This window comes from Pseudophryne corroboree, chromosome 3, assembly GCF_028390025.1.
Source record: "Pseudophryne corroboree isolate aPseCor3 chromosome 3, aPseCor3.hap2, whole genome shotgun sequence".
Lineage (NCBI taxonomy): Eukaryota > Metazoa > Chordata > Amphibia > Anura > Myobatrachidae > Pseudophryne > Pseudophryne corroboree.
In genome coordinates, this window is record NC_086446.1 from 81,974,284 (window position 1) to 81,994,435 (window position 20,152).

Genomic DNA, 20,152 nt, shown 5'->3' on the forward strand with positions numbered 1-20,152 from the left:
GTCAATTCCTACATACCAAGATTTCTCCCAACGAAAGGTATTTATTAGTTCTATATCATACATGAATTGGTTGTGGCTTCCGTTTGTCCCCAAAACTCTAAAGGGGGGTACTCACGGAGCGATCGCTGCTTAAAATGTAAGCAATCTGACTAGATTGCTTAGATTTTAAGCAGCGATCACTCCGTATGTACCCCTCACAGCGATAGCGATGCGCAGCCCCGCGCATCACTATCGCTGGTGCTAGATTGGCCTGGCCGCTCACTTCACCCGCTGGGTGAAATGAGCGACCCCCCCCCCCCCCCGCACGCTCAGCACACATCGCGCTGTGCTGAGCGGGGGGACAGATGTGGACTGAGCGAACCACTCAGCACACATCTCTCCCCAAATTGGCCCGTGAATACGGCCCTTAAGGAAGAGAGAACAGTACAAAGACCAACAATTCCTGGGTGGAATGACTGTCCGCCTACCTAGAGCATTCAAAAAAGGGTATGTAATGTGTGGTGGGTCACAGATAGAGGTAGCTCCTATAGTGAATTAATAGGAATTGACTGAAAGACTATCCACTGTCACATTCTGGAACTTCATCATATGACTTACAGATGAGTCTGTGACTAGGCGCGCCCGCCCGGGTGCGCCTGGACAGTGTGAGTGTCTCCGTCTGGTCTGGCTAGTGTGCCCGGATGGAGACGCACCCCCATTCACTTGTCGCTCTGAATGGAAAGCGTCTGTGTGCACTCCCAGCGTGACTAGGTGGACGGATCACCTAGTCACACTCGGGAGTGCACGTTTGCAATGGGGCTGCTATAGATAAGAACGGCTCCATCTGTATCTTTGCTGCCTGTCCTGCTGGTCAGGTTTTCTTGTTGCACTTGTTTTGTGGAGCTGATGCATGTATGTTGCCATGTTGGATCATGTCAGCTGACTGCATCTGCTCCAGTCAGGGAGCTTCTTGCCTTAGCTGACTCTGGCAGCCAATCTGTGGTCTGCAGCTCCTATATAATTCCTTCCAGTACTCCCAACTCACTGCCAGAGCAAGAAGTCACATTGCTAATTCCTGGCTCCTGTTGTGCAGTATGTCTGCAGATCCTAATTCACTACAGTGTCTCTGCACTGGTGAATTTATAATACACACAATTTTTTTCAATACTTACCTCCTGGAGTTCCACATTGGCAACAGCAGTACTGAAAAAAATCACCAGGAAATTTTTTCCAGAGACCTGTGCACTAGACTATGAGACAGCGCTAGGTAGCGATGGCCATCGGTGAGCTGGCCATCGATGGTTCCATCAATGGCACATAAACCATCTATGGTGAACCATCAATAGTTTGCATCACTCAATGGACACCACTGCCCGGGCCATGGGCCAATAAAAAATGGGGGTGGGGCTTAGTGGGTATCCAGGGGCGGGGCTAAGCTCCTTGCAAAATAAAAAATATATATATGTTTTGTTCCACTAAGCCACAGGTTCTCAAACTCTGTCCTCAGGACCCCACACGGTGCATGTTTTGCAAGTCTCCTTTTAAAATGTGTCTGTGAGTAATTAATACACCTGTGCACTTGCTGGGTTACCTGCAAAACATGCACTGTGTGAGGTAATGAGGACCGAGTTTGCAGACCTATGCACTAAGTCAGTGGTTCTCAACTCGGTCCTCAGGACCCCACACAGTGCATGTTTTGCAGGTAACCCAGCAGGTGCACAGGTGTATTAATTACTCACAGACACATTTTAAAAGGTCCGCAGGTGGAGCTAATTATGTCACTTGTGATTCTGTGAGGAGACCTGGAAAACATGCATGGTGTGGGGTCCTGAGGACCGAGTTTGAGAACCTGTGACCTAAGCCATTGATGGCAGAGAACCATTGGCTCTCTGTCATTTATGGCAAAACCATCAGCCATTGGTAGTTAACCATCAATGTTTGGCAGCTATCAATGGTCGATGGCCATCCCCAGTGCCCAAAATCTACAGCACTGCCACCTAGAAAGGAGGTGGCTCACGGGCCTTCTCCTCTCTTGATATGTTCCTGTGCCTGAGTATTGCTGGATTCCTTACCTGCAAGTCTTCCAAGCCACAGATGTCTCCAGAGTTCCCTGTGCACCTATCAGCTAAGGTTCAGTTATTCAGGCTAAAGATATTAGCTATTGTCTGCCTTCCACTTCAGGTCTCAGCTGCACTTCACTGATTATAGAACTTTTCATTGTGTTTAAGCTCTCAGCCTGTTAAAATCTGCTCCAGTAATCTACAGCTTTGTGCATCTTATACCCCTTTCACCTCGCACAAATAACCCGGTATCGACACAGTATATTGCTTTGTCGAAACGGGTCAGTGTGCGATGTGAAAGCTCCTTTGCTGAATTAGTGGGGTCGCCTGACCCGGTAATTCAACCCGGTAAAAAAGAAGAAGGGTTATCACCGGGTTGAATACCGGGTCAGGTGCAGTGTGAATGGGAGCCGTTCCGATGCGACACGGCTCCCATTCACAGCATAGGGAGAGGCGGCGCAGGAGATGAGCTCATCTCCCAGCGCCGCCTCCACCCCCGCTGCTATGGAAACCGACCCAGTATATTGCCGGGTCGGAAAGCCAGTAAAGGAGCGCAAATGCCGGATCCCACCCGGTAAGGACACATTTCTCTTACCGGGTGGGATCCGGCATTTGCGATCTGAAAGTAGCATTAGATTACGCTCTTCCTCTTGTTTGCACATTCACCTGTGAACCTCACCTAATCTCCCCAGAGATTATCTTTAATGCTACTTACAACTAATACAGCGTTTATAGCATACCTGTTACAACAAGCTGCTTCCAGCCCCTGGAATAGTGCACCCTTCATCTATACCTCCAACATGACCCTCTGTAGGAGGGACAAAATGCTCTGTTTCTGGACTTTTCTCTTAATGCATGATTACCATCACCTCTTTTAAACAGGTTAATGGATATTAGGGTGTTCAGCACAGGTGATGGCAATCATAAATTAAGAGGGAAGTCCAGGAGCAGAGCATTCTGTCCCTCCTGGAGAGGGTCATGTTGGGAGGTATGCTTCATGTTCCTGGATTCCAGTGTGAGTTAACCTCTGTTTGTCCTGCAATTCCAAATCTACTACTGTATACTCATTCCAAAGGACTTTATCATCTCAATTCTGTGCTGCCAGCTTCTAGTTTCACTGTGTACTCCTGCAGCAGGCATGCTGTATATTACATACTTGCCTACCTGACCCTCTCCATGAGGGAGAAAATGCTCTGTTCCTGGACTTTCCTGGTAATGTATGATTGCCATCACCTGTGGTGAAACACCTTTCTTATCAATCACCCAGCTCACCACAGGTGATGGCAATCATACATTACCAGGAAAGTCCAGGAGCAGAGCATTTTCTCCCTCATGGAGAGGGTCAGGTAGGCAAGTATGGGTATATTAGTGTGTGTGCATCTCCTCTGCTTTCTACCTCAGGTTACACACAACATATCAGTCACAGTCTTCAAGTATCCTGGTCCAAGCTTGGTTCACAGCATCACTGATTCTAGACCAGTATCTTGCATAGCCGATCCCAGCATCCAGCTAGTCCATCATCCAGCATGGCATTCAGATCGGGTGTGGTTCATACGGTCAACAGTGTCTAGGTCGACCACTATTTGTCGACAGGGATGTTAGGCCTAAATGGTCTAGGTCGACAGGTCAAAAGGTGGACATGAGTTTTTAATATTTTTTTGGTGTAGTTTTCTCCGTACAGTGACCGGAAACCCCAATTTCGGGCGAGGTGCCTTGCTGCGCTCAGCACAGGTTACTACTCCCAATCATAGTCCGCGTGGATTGTTAAGTATAAAAAGTAAAAAAATAAAATAAAATGGGAGAACCCATGTCGACCTAGAACATGTCAACCTAGTTACTGTCGACCAGTAGTGGTCCACCTAAACATTGTTGACCTAGAGACCGGATCCCATCCAGATCCTGTACTAAGAAACCCAGGCAGAGGGCCACGACCTGCATGAGGGCTCAGCAAAGCCCAAACCTTCTTGCAGGGGTCCCTGGCGAACACCAGCATATTAGACCTAGCGCCTCTGTACTGGAATTAGTTAAATCCCTCAGTATGGGTAAATGTCCAGCAAATCACCTGGGAATCATGATAGCTAACTACTAGCATATGTTAAAAGTATTTAGGGATTACCAGGTGCAGCTCTGATGTCAACCAGGAAGGTATGTGGTTCACTTTTGCAATTGTATCTCAACAGATCTCAAAAGGTCCATTACTTGGACTTCCTGTCGGATAACATCTATCCATTGATCTTCGCCCTGGTGGGATACTTGGTGCCTATAATTATATGCAGCACTTCTCCATCGTGATTGATATCAGAGCTGAACCTGGTCATCCCTAAATACTTTTAACATATGCTGCAAGGTGGCTACCTCGGGTCGGGAAGTCGGTGGCAACAATGCGATCGCATGGAACTACTCTGATTTATGGGCGTATCGTGGGCGTGTATCTACTGCGCTGTGTGATTCTAAGTCATGTATATGGGGAAGGGGAGCCTGTTTGTGATGGATTCCTGGCACCTAGCATGGAGCTGGTGCAAGTGCCAGTACGAACGATGATGAGTGGGGGTACAACCAATGGGTGGTACGGCTTCCTGCATGCAGACCCCCCGGATCCCCATATTAGCAAATATCCATAAATTTGCAAAAACACCCTTGAGGAAAGTCTATACGGCAACACATGTATCCTCCATTACTACAAGGGTAGAAAGCAGCAACTATACGTTATCTATTTAGTACCATACTCGGGTAAATACTGGCTGCTTTATTTTTACACTGCAATTTAGATTTCAGTTTGAACACACCCCACCCAAATCTAACTCTCTCTGCACATGTTACATCGGCCCCACCTGCAGTGTACATGGTTTTGCCCATTAGAGAACAAATTTGCTGCTGCGATCAGATCTGAATTAGGCCCATTATTTAATGATCTATATTTATTGTGCTTTACGGAATATATTAAGATATTCCAGTTTTCATGCATTTCTCTCTGACCAGCTATACAGGCATTTTGGAAGGAAGCACTGAGCTTATATAGAGACATATCTTTGACCAATGCTTTATGGCAAGGGTGGCCAAGCTTGGTCCTCATGGAACCATAACAGTTCATGTTTTCCAGACCACCTGTAGCTGTTTTAAATCATGTCAGTTAGTAAAGAATACACAGAGATTTTGAAAACATGAACTGTTATAGCTTGGCCTCCCTTAGTTTATGCCAGGGGTAGCCAACCCTGGTCCTCAAGAGCTACCAACAGTGCACGTTTTCCAGGTCTCCTCACAGAATCCACTTGTGGATCTTTTAAAATGTGACTGTTAGTAATAACTGCACATGTGCACCTGCCAGGTGAGCTGGAAAACATGAACTGTTGGTAGCTCTCGAGGACCAGGGTTGGCTACCACTGGTTTATGCTATGCCACTGTGCGTATTGTCCTGTGGGAGAAAAACAAGAACGGTCTGATTTTCTTACTTCTGAAAGCAGCAAAAAATCTTAAAGAAGTCTCAAAGTCCATTGTAGAATGGTTCCCTATAATTTACAATATAATAATACAAAAAAATAAAATGCATTCAGATTTATATTCCCATGTGATGTGGGGCTTCCACCTCCACAGTGTTATTACTGTTATACTGGTTGACCTTTGTACTATCTCCTATGGGTGGGCAGCCATGAGTGTGGGTGGGGGATTTATATCTACAGTAAAACTATAGTAACTCATGCAGCAATGAGAGTGAGACCAGGTATGTATCTGTCATGGGCGGGACTGTATTTTTATCACTGTAATAAACAATAAAGTCTTTTTTACATGTGTAGTGCATGTAGAAATAAAAGTCCTTGATATACAACATTAAGTTCCCCAGTTGGAGTAACAGCGTAGGTTGACATTGTCCTCAGATAACCAGGAATGGTCTCTTTCTCCAATTTTATATCTAGGGTCTGGTTAGATGCACTCTTGGACACAGCTTTCCCTGTTATAGTGTGACCAGCCCAGCCTGACACAGTAAAACTGGGGGTGGCCACAGTCATTATCCCCCTGCGCCAGTGGGATTCTTCTCAAATGTGTAAATCTGGTTCTTGGTATCAATTAAGGAACCATACCTTTTTTTATTATTTGCACTGCAGTACTCCGTATGTCATGGACCTGCTGGTCGCTTCTCCAGATATGCCAATAGCCATCTGTGACGTGGGGGTCACTTTGGACACACGGGTTATACAAACACATTTGCTGCCACCAGCAAAAGTCTTATTTAACGCTGAGCGCAAGGTATGCTTTTGTTTTTACCTGCAAACACACTGCAATACTTAGAAAAATCGGTAACATTGGCCACACGAGGCCTTGGGTCTTAAGAAACACAAAATCAGAACTAGAATTTTGTAATTTTAATTCCAAGAATACTTTAAAGCTTTAGTTACAAAGATTATTAGGAATATTTTAAGAATACACACAGAGTATGGTACAATCTCAAACAAAACTAAAAAGGAATAACATCACAGAATCCTAACACTTACTGAAAAGATTTTAGGTGTTTCTGTTGTGGGATTTCACAGGTGAAGAGATATGGTGCATTCTCGGCCTACCATAGCTGATTTCCCCCAAGAAATGTACACACATATTCAGGGAGATAGTTATACCCTTAGCTGCACTCACTTCCTCCCACCCTTGTGGTTTTTAACCAGCTCAATGCTGGTAACTCGAAGGTAGCATATGCTTTCTCATATAGTTGTCTTGCAAATACATTGGGGAGGGGGACATAGAATTCCATTCCTCTTTAAGAGGATAAATTGTAGTATGGCTAGCTAGGTCTGGCTTGTTTGACATTGAAAGATGCAATTTCCTACCCCCAAACATTTATGATTGGTACAAGATAAGAGGTCACTGTTGCTTAACATAAATTTCTCTTTCTCCCATTTTATTGCTTAGGGTCTGGGTGGAGGCACTCTTGGGGAGAGTGATAATCTCTTAGACAACTTGGAGTTATGTCAACAGTCTATTTACAACCTAGCAGAGGAAACCTGTTACTTGCAGAATGACATGCAGTTCAAGAAATAACATTTACACAGACAATACAATGATACCACATGCAATTTGAAGAATACCATATTCTGGGATTCAATCATGTGATGGAGTGAGACAGAGTATGTATCTGTCATGGGCGGGACTGTATTTTTATCACTGTAATAAACAAGAAAGTATTTTTTACATGTGTAGTGTATGTAGAAATAAAAGTCCTTGATATACAACATTAAGTTCACCAGTTGGAGTAACAGCGCAGGTTGACATTGTCCTCAGATGACCAGGAAAGTCATTAACTGCTCAGCCAATCAGAAGCAGCTCTCCCTGTTATGTGTGACCAGCTCAGCCTGAATAGAGTACAACTGGAGGTGGCCACAGTCATTATACCCCTGCGTCAATGGGATCCTGCTCAGATGTGCACATCTGGTTCAGAGTATTAATTAGGAAACCATACCTATTTATTATTTGCAATGCAGTAAGTGGCCTTCACTCTGTACATACCTACTTTTTCATTAGCTGCATTTTCACACTGCATCTATATGGATGGATTTGCGAACACCGACATAAATACACAAGCATGCATTCTATGTCCAACTGTAAATGAGGTCCCTAGTATATACAGATGAATATGTTCCCATGAATAAGGTCTAACCTGATCTATAGCAAATACTTTTAAAATATCTGGCGTCAAAAGTGAGAAATGTTTCCCAAACCTCTGTCAGTGAAAAGGGTTAAAGGATTACCGTTGAAAATATAAAACGATGGGCAAACCCCACCACCACAATGGATCTATAAAATCAGGTCAATCTAGTGAGGGGAGAGGCTTGGCAGCCAACTGCTAAAGTACACTTGGTGATTTAGTTTGCCACCAACTTTAAATAAGACCCTTAGTTATAGAAAAAGGCATGTGTTCACCTAAAAGAAAAAAGGTTCAAACTGGTGCTTAGTAAATAATTGCCAACTCAAAGTGAGAGAGCTTTTCTCTTACGTTCTAGAGGATACTGGGGTTCCATTTAGTACCATGGGTATAAACGGGTCCACTAGGAGCCACGGACACTTTAAGAATTTGATAGTGTGGGCTGGCCTTCCCTCTATGCCCCTCCTACCAGACTCAGTTTAGAAATTGTGCCTGGAGGAGCCGGTCATGCTTATGGAAGCTCCTGAAGAGTTTTCTGCATTTATTTTTCCGTTTATTTTCAGACAGGACTGGTTGGCACCAGCCTGCCTGCTTCGTGGACATGGGGGGCCCAACCTCTTGAAGGGTTAACTGTCCCATTCCCTGCTGACAGGACACTAGCTCCTGAGGGAACTATGCACAAGCCCCACCACAGCGAGCGTACATTCCCGCAGCACACCGCCACCCCTAACAGAGCCAGAAGAAAGAGTGGTTAGTACTAAGCCGGCGTCCCAGTAAGCGGGTCACCGGCCTTTATGGTGGCATGAGGTTACGGAGATGTACGGCTTCTAACCAGGGAGGACTGAGTCTCCAGACTCAGTTCACAACTGCATCTCAGTACACTGTACGCAGTACCCAGACTGGCAATCAAAGCCTTCTCCATTTTAAGCCCAAAATTACCTCAGCCAGTATAAAAAAGCGGGAAGACCGCGCGCCATTGAAGGGGCGGGGCTTCACTAGGAGTGGATTCAGCAGCTCACCAGCGTAATTTTTTCCTCTGCAGTGGACGCAGACGTTGACTGACAGGGACGCGCAGCTTCTCCGGAGAGACTCCAGATTACCTCAGCGGTACCAGGGGGGAGCGATTACTAGTGTACTAAGTCCCCAATCTGCAAGATGGCTAAGCTTGGCATTAGCAATAAGGGCACTATGTGCTGGCTCCATTATACCTCTGTCTCTCCCTAGAAGGGCTCTTTGTGTGTTAACTGTGCTTTGAACCTTTTCTGTGTGTATGTTCTGTCACATTTACAATATGTCAGGCAAAGAGTGTGTTTCATGTATGGCAGAGTGTTCCTCTTCCCCAGGGAGCTCACTAATATGTACTAGGTGTAGTGCACCCTCCCAGGCTAGTGGGGCTGAACCAGCATGACTGGATTCCATTAAAGGAATGATTTCAAATATATCTAATAAATTGTCCTGCAATGAGAAAGAGACACAATACTTAAAACTGTCTGTGAATGAGTTTATGAACAGAGACTCAGTCCCCAAATAAGCGTCTCAGTCCCCTGACATTTGTCCGCAAAAGCGAACTCTGGCCCATGTCCTGCAGTCTGACTCTGACGGGTCAGACTGGAGGAGGGGAAGGTGTATACAGAAGAGGGGATGCTGCACTGTCAAAGAGAATAAAGGCTCTTATAAAAGCTATCAGAGATGTTTTACAAATTTCTGATAATTATTTTAATGTAAAAAATAAGTCCTCATTTACTTTTCCTGTATCAAAAGAATTGAATACCCTGTTTGAAGAACTGTGGGTTAATCCTGATAGGAAATTTCAAATCCCTAAAAGGTTACTTGCTTCTTTTTCTTTTCCTCCTGAGGATAGGAAAAGATGGGAACAGCCACCAATAGTGGATGCATCAGTGTCCAGGCTGTCACGGAAAATAGTACTTTCTGTCCCTGGTGCATCCTCCCTAAAAGACATGGCTGATCGTAAACTTGAGACTACACTCAAATCCTTGTACACAGCTGCTGGGGTGGCCCAGAGACCCACTATTGCATGTGCGTGGATCACAAAAGCCATTGCTAAATGGTCAGGTAACCTAATTGAGGGGTTAAATTTCTTACCTAGGGGGAGATTGTTTTACTCCTGCAATATACAGAGGATTCTGCGAACTTTATGGTGGAAGCCATAAAACAGATAGGCTTGCTTAATGCACGCACCACTGCTATGGCAGTGTCAGCACGAAGGGGTTTGTGGCTACGCCAGTGGACTGCTGATGCGGACTCCAGGAAAGGCGTGGAAAGTCTACGATTTACAGGAGAGGACAAATTTGGAGACGAACTAGACAAATGGATCTCCAACGCTACTGCGGGTAAGTCTACATATCTTCCTTCCGCAGCTCCCCCATACAGGAAAGCTTACTCAGCTTCAAGTTTACAGTCCTTTCGGATGGCCAAGTTTAACGGCAAATCCAGAGGTGCTTCTACAGCCACCAGAGGAAGGGGGCAGGGCCGGACTGGCCATCGGGCACTTCTGGCACATGCTAGAAGGGTCGATGGCCAGGTGGGCCGATTTGTGTAATCATTTAGAGACTGTCTGGGCCCGTGGGCCGGCAGCACCGCCTCACTGTGCTCAGCGGCCGCGTCATTTGCATAGTGCATTTTTGCATAGGGCGGGGGGAATTGAGCAGCGGGGGGAGCTGAGCTGGCCTGGCACATAGTGTACGCAGCACGGGTCGCCCGCACGGCACTTTATTTACACATCATGATGCGACCAAGGTGGCCTCAGAGCTGAGACTAGAGTGAAAGGCGCTGGCGGGACAAGCTACGCAGGCGCCTTCTTTAGACACACACACATCCACGCGTGTCTGCCACTGCTCCTCCAAGTTTCTGACTGCAGCAGCATGTACACCGTCTCCTGCACCTTTACTAACCCGAGTTAGGTGCTCTGTGCACAGCTTTTTCCCTACTCATTCCATGGGCGGTAACTGCCACGCTTTCTTTATAGTTTTGATTCCCTTTGCTGGTAGTACACCAGTAACACACACTGTTATGAGAATATTGCTATTGCAAACTCTAAATTTTAGATTGCATTGCACAAAATTATTTATGTGTGCATATGTTTTCATCATCATCCTGCAGCTGTTAACTTGTATGTGGACATCTTTATTTGGATCCAAACATCCGGAGTGGAGGATCCATTTCCCCATTACATCTGGATTTGGAGGGTGGTTGGACCGGGAAGCTGCTTATTCACATCTGTTTGTAAGTGCAACCTGTACATTAAATATGTTTTACAAGGATAATTTTGCACTGTTTGTTTTCTCCTCTCCCATAATCATTTATTGGAATGGGTGTAGTACGGCTAACCGGCGGTCAGGAGACCGCCAGTCAGCTTACCGACGCCGGGATCCCGGCAGCATACCGACGCCGGGATCCCGGCAGGGAGGGGTGAGAGCAGAAAGCCCCTTGTGGGCTCGCTGCGCTCGTCACGCTGCGGGCTCGGTGGCGACCTGCAGTCGGCACGGGTTCTATTCCCACTCTATGGGTGTCGTGGACACCCACGAGTGGAAATAGTCCCTGTTGGTCGGCATGCCGACCATCGGGATAGTGAGCCGTCGGGATGGTGGAGGAGGTCATGTGACTGTCGGTCAGCTGACCGCCGGTCACATGAATACCACCAGATTGGAATATATCTCACAGATTTTCAACTGGTTTCTATGTGGTGACTAAAGGGCCCTACACATCAGGCGATGTGCCGCCGAGGGTGCCCGACGGCCGATACGGGCAACCCGGCAGCAGGGGAGTGACTGGGGGGAGTGAAGTTTCTTCACTCCCCCGGTCACCCGGCCCCATAGCAATGCATGCTAATTTGGACGAGATTGTCCATATTGACCTGCATGCATCGGCACCAACGATAAAGGAACGCGGGGCCGCTCATCGTTCATCGATGATGCCTCCACACTGAAAGATATGAACGATATCTCGTTCATATCTTTCCGTGATATTGCCTAATGTGTAGGGCCCTTTACATGCCCTGCATTCCATGTATGGAACACTATAAAAGCTGAACCATAAATGCCTTTTGATTGAATTTCATGTGGTGATTTATATTCTCTGAATTTCATGTCTTGAACGTTACATATTTTAAATGGTGATTATTGTATTTTATCTGTATGGTGATACATTATTTCTATTATACACCTGTTTTTTTTTTTTTTCTCAAGGAATTTTGGTGACTTTGAGAGCATATCTTTTATATAACACAATTTTATCTATAAAGTACTTTGTGGATGTGTACTCTTATGCACTGAATGTGGCTGCATTTGAAGTCTTGTTGCACCCTTTGTCCTGAATTATATACCTGTATTGATATGCAGAGCCGGCCCTAACCAATATGATGCCCTAGGCAAGATTTTGGCTGGTGCCCCCTAGCACCACCGCTGGTTCTGCCTCTGAACTTGCAGCTCTTTCCCAGCACCATCACCCCTCACCCATAGCAGTCCTTGTACCCCCTATATTTTAAATAGGAACAGTTCGCACATTTGACGCACAGCCCAAAAAGGGGCATCTTCTTGCTGGGAAGGGGCATGGCCACACAATAGTAACCCCAATTCCAATTACGCCACACAGTACTGCAACTTTATTAACATTTTATCTTGCGATAGTGTCCATAATTCATATTACAGCCCACAGTAGTATCTCTTTACCTTATACACGTTACTCCTCACAGTAGAGCACCATATTCACATTACATCACACTGAATTGCTCCTTATTCACATTACACCACACCTTATTGCTCTTTATTCACATTATGACACAGTAGTGCCCTTTCTATATGCAACGCCACATAATAGAGCACCTTATACACATAATGCCACACATTAGTAATGCATTTATACACAATTCCACACAGTAATGCCCCTTACACATATGAGACACATTAATGTACTTATAAACATAATGCACCTTACACAATATGACAACCTTTATTAATACCCTTTTACACATAATGTCCCTTACACATATGCCGCACATTATTAATGCCCTTATACACATAATGACACACATAGTGGCCCTTTACACATATGTTGCACATTATTAATGCATTTTTACGTGACACACATAATGCTCCTTACACATATTCCGAACACTACTGCACAGCTAACCCACTCACATGCACACAGCACTCACACTTGCGCCTGCCCCAGTATTGACCCGGGAATAACCCTTCTTTACTCCAGGGTTGAAATACCGGGTCAGACGACCCAGGAACTTGCCAGGACCCACGTTCACACTGCCTTTAAAATCTGGATTTATTTGCAGTGTGAACGGGGGTCCTGGCAAGTTCCCGTGTCGTCTGACCTGGTATTTCAACCCGGGAATAAAGAAGGGTTATTCCCGGGTCAATACCGGGTCAGGCGCAAGTGTGAACGGTGTTCCCGGATCGATGCGATCCGGGACTCATTCACACTATAGGAGCGGGCGGCGCTTGTAGATCATCTGATCTCCAAGCGCCGCCCCCGCATGTGACCCGGTGACATCATCGACACGGCATATTGCCGTGTCGGGGCCGCCAGTCTGAACGGGTTCTCAAGCGGCTGCAAAACAATGGGTGGTTGCAAACTAGCGCTGATTTAAAATAATAAAACTTTAAAACTTGAGGTTTTTATCTTCATCCAAAACTTCGTTCAGATGTTTCTCCCGTTTATCAGAAAGACACTCACTTTATAATTCTGTCTCGCTTTCACATAAAGGTATCTTTCTGTCACCAAACATCGGGGGTACATTCATTTAAAACGAGCTGAACTCTTGGAATAACACTTACATTAGTGTCCTGTCTCGCGTGCATCAAAAGGTATCTTTTGCATCCCTCACAGTGCGGGCGGCAGGAATCAGGCAGACCGGTGTTAAAAACACACAATTTTTTATTCATCCGATACAGCAAACAGATGGTCAGATGTAGTATATAGTAACAACTTCAACGCGTTTCGGGGATCCCCTCCCCTTCCTCAAGAAGTAACTTTACTTCTTGAGGAAGGGGAGGGGATCCCCGAAACGCGTTGAAGTTGTTACTATATACTACATCTGACCATCTGTTTGCTGTATCGGATGAATAAAAAATTGTGTGTTTTTAACACCGGTCTGCCTGATTCCTGCCGCCCGCACTGTGAGGGATGCAAAAGATACCTTTTGATGCACGCGAGACAGGACACTAATGTAAGTGTTATTCCAAGAGTTCAGCTCGTTTTAAATGAATGTACCCCCGATGTTTGGTGACAGAAAGATACCTTTATGTGAAAGCGAGACAGAATTATAAAGTGAGTGTCTTTCTGATAAACGGGAGAAACATCTGAACGAAGTTTTGGATGAAGATAAAAACCTCAAGTTTTAAAGTTTTATTATTTTAAATCAGCGCTAGTTTGCAACCACCCATTGTTTTGCAGTCATTTGATTTGAAGGGATTAATAAGGGAAAATCCCATGTGTTGCAAACCTGCGGCTTACATTTGGTAGCGCGGGGCTACATACATATATTGTTTGTCAGGGTTCTCAAGCGGGTTGCACCTGGGAAGGTCTCGTGCATGAGTCCCAGGTGCAACCCGCCAATTGTCAGTCTGAACATGGTATGACACTGTGACCTCTGCCTCTGCTTGGATACAGATGTGTCCTCGCAAATCTTGCATCAATGCTAACGTCGGGCACCTTTTTTTTATGAAAATACATCTTATTTGCATTGCTATGTGGCTAGGATGCACAAGCAGCTTCTGCTGATTAAACTGATATGCAGAATGCCTATATACTGTGAGATTGTGGCTGTATCTGCATATGAAATGCTACATACAGAATATAGGCATGCCGCATATAATTTTAATTAGCAGAAGCTGCTGATGCCCCTAGGCATATCAAATGCCCTAGGCAATTGCTTAGTTTGCCTATGGTCGGCTCTGTTGATATGTTAATGCACAGCCAAGTCATGATAAACTATTGGTAAATTGCAAAATGCAGGACTTCAGAAGTAATAGGTTATTAAATGTAATTGTAGTTTGGAGATTTGACTTGCATGACAGCAGTGTGATTTTGTAATGCCGGTAGATGGGATGCCACTTGTAATATTACCAACAGCAGCATCCCGTCATCCTGAATGTCGGCAGTGAGTCCCCTCACGGGCTTGCTGAGCTCGCCACGCTTTGGGCCAGTGGCATACCTCCCAACATGACCTCACCAGGAGGGACACAATGCTCTGCTTCTGGACTTTTCTCAATTTATGATTGCCGGCACCGGTGTTAAACAGGTTAATGGATAATTAAGGCGTTTCACTACAGGTGATAGCAATCATACATTAAGAGTGAAGTCCAGGAGCAGAGCATTCTCTCCCTACTGGAGAGGGTCATGTTGGGAGGTATGCAGTGGGGTGGACTCGCCACCAGAGGTGGGAATGCTGGACTGCGATCGGTATTCGAACAGCCAGCATTTTATCTGCTGTCGGTATTCTGGACGCCGGGATCCCGACAGCTGGTATATTAACTGCATCCGGTGATATCTGATAGGCTTTCTGAGTGATCTGTATTTGGGGTTTTTGTATGGTCTCAGGACCAAACTAACATTTCTGTGCTTTAGAAAAGTGTATTGTTGCTCCCCCTAATAGTGAGAACTGGCCATGACTCTGTCTGGCATCACGTTACAATGAATAAGATACACTCTGATTTGCAGGCTATCTAATTGATGGGAGGACAAGTACCATGTACAGGGAATGTGGTGCTACAAAGAGTTGTGGTTGGGTGTTAAGGGAATGGGTGGTTTTTTTTGGTGTTCCTATGTTTAATTTATGCGTTTTTTAGATTCTGAAGACTACTGTTAGCTAAAGCTGATGTTTGCCCATGATCAGTCCCGCATTGGTAGAGATGGCTCCGTTAAAATGGGTATACATTTCTTTAGTTTTTTTACATTTGACCATAAGGGTCATATTTATCAAGATTATTTTTACTAAAATAATGTGAAAAAATAGGTTTTCACACCCTTTATACTTTATTTTAGTATCGCCTGAATGTTTTAAAGGGCTCTGGTGATCAGCTGTGTGTCCAATGGACACACAAGCTGATCACTGTTACAAAAAGTGTGTGTGTATATGTATGTGTATACACATACAGACCGCAAAGTTCCCATCATGGGCTAGAATGTTGGCATACAATCCCCAATTCTAGCTGGTGCGCTACTCCTGATTAGCGCTACCCCCAGTGACAGGAGTCACGGGGGGTCCCGGCATTCGGGGAAAGGGGTTCCATGTGTATACATGGAACCCCTTTAGTGGCGTGGATCATGCTTTTTTTTTTTCTTTTTTTGACAAGGCCGTGGATTACTTCTGGATCGATCATCACTGGATAGTAGGTGAGTACATTGGAATTTTGGATTTACAGGTAAACGTTTGGATTCTACATGGAAAAGGGGACGTGATTGTTCGGGGTGGGATGTAGGTAAGTATGTATGAGAGTGTAGGTGTGTTTTAATAAATTTGCACCATCACGGTGTGTGTGTATCGTTTTTATTTGGGTATTTCTTTTGATGTAGAACAACAGGTACCAGTGGGCCCTTATTTCCCTGCATGCTGGTACTTGTGGTTCTCCAAGTACCAGCACGTGGGGGAGGATAGCTGTGACTTGTAGTTCTACAACAAAAGACAATATTCTTATTTTACACATAAAAACGCTATCAGCCCCCCATCCACTGCCCAGGGATGGGGGGGGACAGCCTCTGGTTTCACCCCTGGCCCTTGGGTGCCTGGAGGGGGGGAGCCTTAATTTAAGGGGTCCCCACTCCTCCAGGGTACCCCGGCCACGGGTGACTAGTTGGGGTGATAATGCCACGGCTGCAAGGACCAGTATAAAAGTGTCCCACGGCTGTGGCATTATCTTCTCGGCTAGTGGAGCCCGGTGCTGGTTTTAAAAATATGGGGGACCCCTACATCTTTTGTCCCCCGTATTTTTGGTACCAGGGCCGGCCCAAGAGCCTGTGCTGGTTGTCTAAATATGGGGGACCCCACGCAATTTTTATTTGTTTATTTTTAACTATTTCAGACCCCTTTCCACAGATAAGCATGCACGCATCTCACTTATCCGTGCATGACTATCTGAACACGCCAGCAAAAAGTAGGTCTATTTGAAAGCTCCTTTTTTTTTTAACGAATTCTATGCGTTCCCGGCAGTGTTTGGCTATTGTCGGCAGTGATTGAGAATACAAATTCGTAGTAAATTACCGAGTTGTATCAAATAACAGCCGTGTTTGACCGATGGTCTATTCATTCGTATTTGTGAACTCTGCAGAGATTTGTGTTTTGTAAATTCCCGTGATCACACTTAGAATAAAAATACAAACTCAAATTAAATTGGGACCTTAGTAAATATACCCCTGGGTGTTTTTGGTTTTATTTCACCACAGATAGAGGGCCTTTATTATGTGATCGTCGGCAAAAACTGCAATTCATGCTGAATAAGGTCCATAGACTTGTATTAAGTTTCTCTTAAGCCATTTTTCTGTATAGGGGACTTACTTAAACTCTGTCTCTGACTCACAGCAGGAGCTAATTCCCCTCTGCCATTCCTCTGAGAAACTACGTTGTCACTGGGACTGAGGCAGCCTTGACATCCGAGTTGCTGAGAAATCGGATAGACCTGGCGCTCTCCAATGCTGGCAGAGCTCACCTTTTCAAAGGTAATGATCTCCGTCTCCTCTTGACTTAACTTGCTGGAGCTTTTTTCTCTTTTTTTTTTTCTCTTTTCTCCTCCTTCACAGATACATACTGGTAGTAAGTTTCTTTTAACCCAGCATTTTTCTGTAGAGGGGACTGACTTCAGCTCTGTCTCTGATTCACAGCCGGAGCTAATTCCACTCTGCCACTCCTCTGAGAAACGATATTGTCACTATGACTGAGGCCTTCTTGACATCTGAGGTGCTGAGAAATAAGACCTGTCTGTCTCTCTCCCGTGCCAGCAGAGCTCACCTTTTCAAAGGTAATTACTTCAGTCACCTCTTGACTTAACTTGGTGGAGCTTTATTTTAACTTCCAGGTGATTCAAATGTTTTTTTGCAATTAATTTGTTGCTCTGATTGGGTGCCCATTACTTTTTATTTTTTTACACACCAAAATAGATTGGGTTTAGCCGCGAATAGCGGCTAATCCCATCTAAAGTCCTGGTTAGGATGCCCAAACTCCCATTTGGGTGCCTAAAATATATAGCAAAGAGGAGGACTCTGCCACCAACTGATAAACACCAGTGAATATGCCTGCCGGGATACACAGCAAAGCAATAAAAGGAGGCATAGGACTGAAAGTTGGGCAAAAATAGAAGAGCACCTAACAGAATTAGTGGCCTTTACTCGTTATTCAGGTGAGAGATATATCATAATAATGTATCCATTTACTAAATGTATTGGTTAATATAACTTTGATAATAAACCCCAAAATATCTCCCTTTAAAAGGTGTTTATACCCTGTTTGAAGAAAATATGGACTCCAAACAAAAACAAAAAGGTGGAGCCGAAAAAATCAGGGAGAAGAAAAAAAAGATTCTTGAAGCGGATGCCGAAAAATGTGTTAAAATAACTGATATGTTCAGTCGCCATCAACAAGGTCATAATATTCCTGGGAAAACATCCAGTGAAGATGTTTATGAAATACAAATCGATCAAGCAAGTGAAACACACTTTTGTCACCATATTCCTGGGAAAACATCCAGTGAAGAGGTTTATGAAATACAAAACGATCAAGCAAGTGAAACACAACTTTGTATTCTGGATTCTGGAAGCCCCAGTCAACAGGAACAGACTGTTAAATCTGTGTGTGAGCCTCAAATTGCTGCATTAACAGATGATCTAATACCCATACAAGAAGTCTGTGTCATGAACGAATTCTTGCCAGAAAAGGAGCGTGAATAAAAGCAGGATTTAAATGAAACAAGTATCTCTCCATGTACACCAAGTTTAGAGGACCAGTTTCAATTCAACTGTTTTGATCGGCCCAAAACAAGTCAACTAGGCTTATTTTTTATTTGCCACCCTAAAAAAAACATCAGTGATCCAGTCTTAAAGAAAGCTTGCTTTAGGAAAGATGGATCAAACCGCAAGTGGCTGACCTACTGTGAAGAACAAAACGCTGTATTTTGCTCTGTCTGTCTGTCCTTTTCAAAGAGCTCTACAACAAATCCATTCATTGAAGGAATGACAGACAGTAGACATATTCATCAAAGAATTGAAGAACATGAAAAAAGTGTAATGCACCGAGCCTGTGCTGAAGCTTACTTTTTGAATGCCAGCAATGCAGATATCAATAACTTACTGCATTGTAATCAAATGTCTGTACACAGAGAACAAGTCCGAAAAAGACGTCAGGTATTGGAGCGTGTCATAGACATTGTGAAAGTGATTGGTAAACGCGGACTTAGCTATCGAGGAAACAAATTTGAGGCTGCATACACTTTAGAAGACGCTTCTCTTGATCATGGCAATTTTTTGGAATTTGTTTTACTTCTTAGGAAGTATGATGTGTGTGTCAAAGTCGAAAAATATCGTAGTTCACAATGCCTTGTACTAACCCCAATGCACATGCCCGCTGCTCGTGCATTCAGTCTGCCGTGCGTGCACATGTCCGCAAATTGCGTAAACTCGCTCCGGCGGTTACGCGCGTGATATGCGTATTTACGGTAGAGTTTGTGAGCTTGTAGCGGGTGACTCGTTTATAGTATAGTTAACTCATATAGTGTGGTTTGTAGATAATATTCCCCTTAATAATGTCTGCAAGTATGTTTAGTGTAAATGGTTCGTGGGCATGGGGATTCCTCTTTGCATGATACGAAGGGTCAGGCAAAGGCTGAAAGGTGGTCTTTAATACCCAGATATAGAGTATTTTATTAGAAACATTCCGGTTTTGGTTAGGAAGAGATTGTTCGCTTCTGCGTATAGTTATGTTTAAAAGTAGTTTACAGACATTTACTGTATTTGCAGTTCATTATCCATGCGGCGGGAATCCTGAGGATACCTCCCACCTGAGCAGTTTGAAATAGTCACAGCCCACCTGTTCGAATCCACCTATGACCTTTTGTTATAATGCAGAGACACATTCCTGTGTCCAATGGACAATGAGATTGTAGGGACCATTGTATTGTACTGTAGGGTGTGTATATAAAGGCCACTGTTCCCTGACCGGCCAGTACTCTCTCTCATCAACATTTATCTAGCTGATAATTGGAGGACTGGATCCGAGTTGCGCAAGCGAGTGTTCCCACGTATGGTATGTTCTCTGTAGCCACTTTGTTACCTTTTGTGTATGCCATTCATTCCCATTCTGTGTACTTGTGTTTGCGATCGTTCGCTATTGTTTATATTTGTTTCATGTTATTCTGTTTAGTTATTAATGTTAGGTTTGAAGTGTATAAGCTGTAACTGTTTTTCCCCTTTTACATACTAAAATCTTCTAAGAAGGTGTTGGAACCTTACCAAGTGTTGTGTGTTT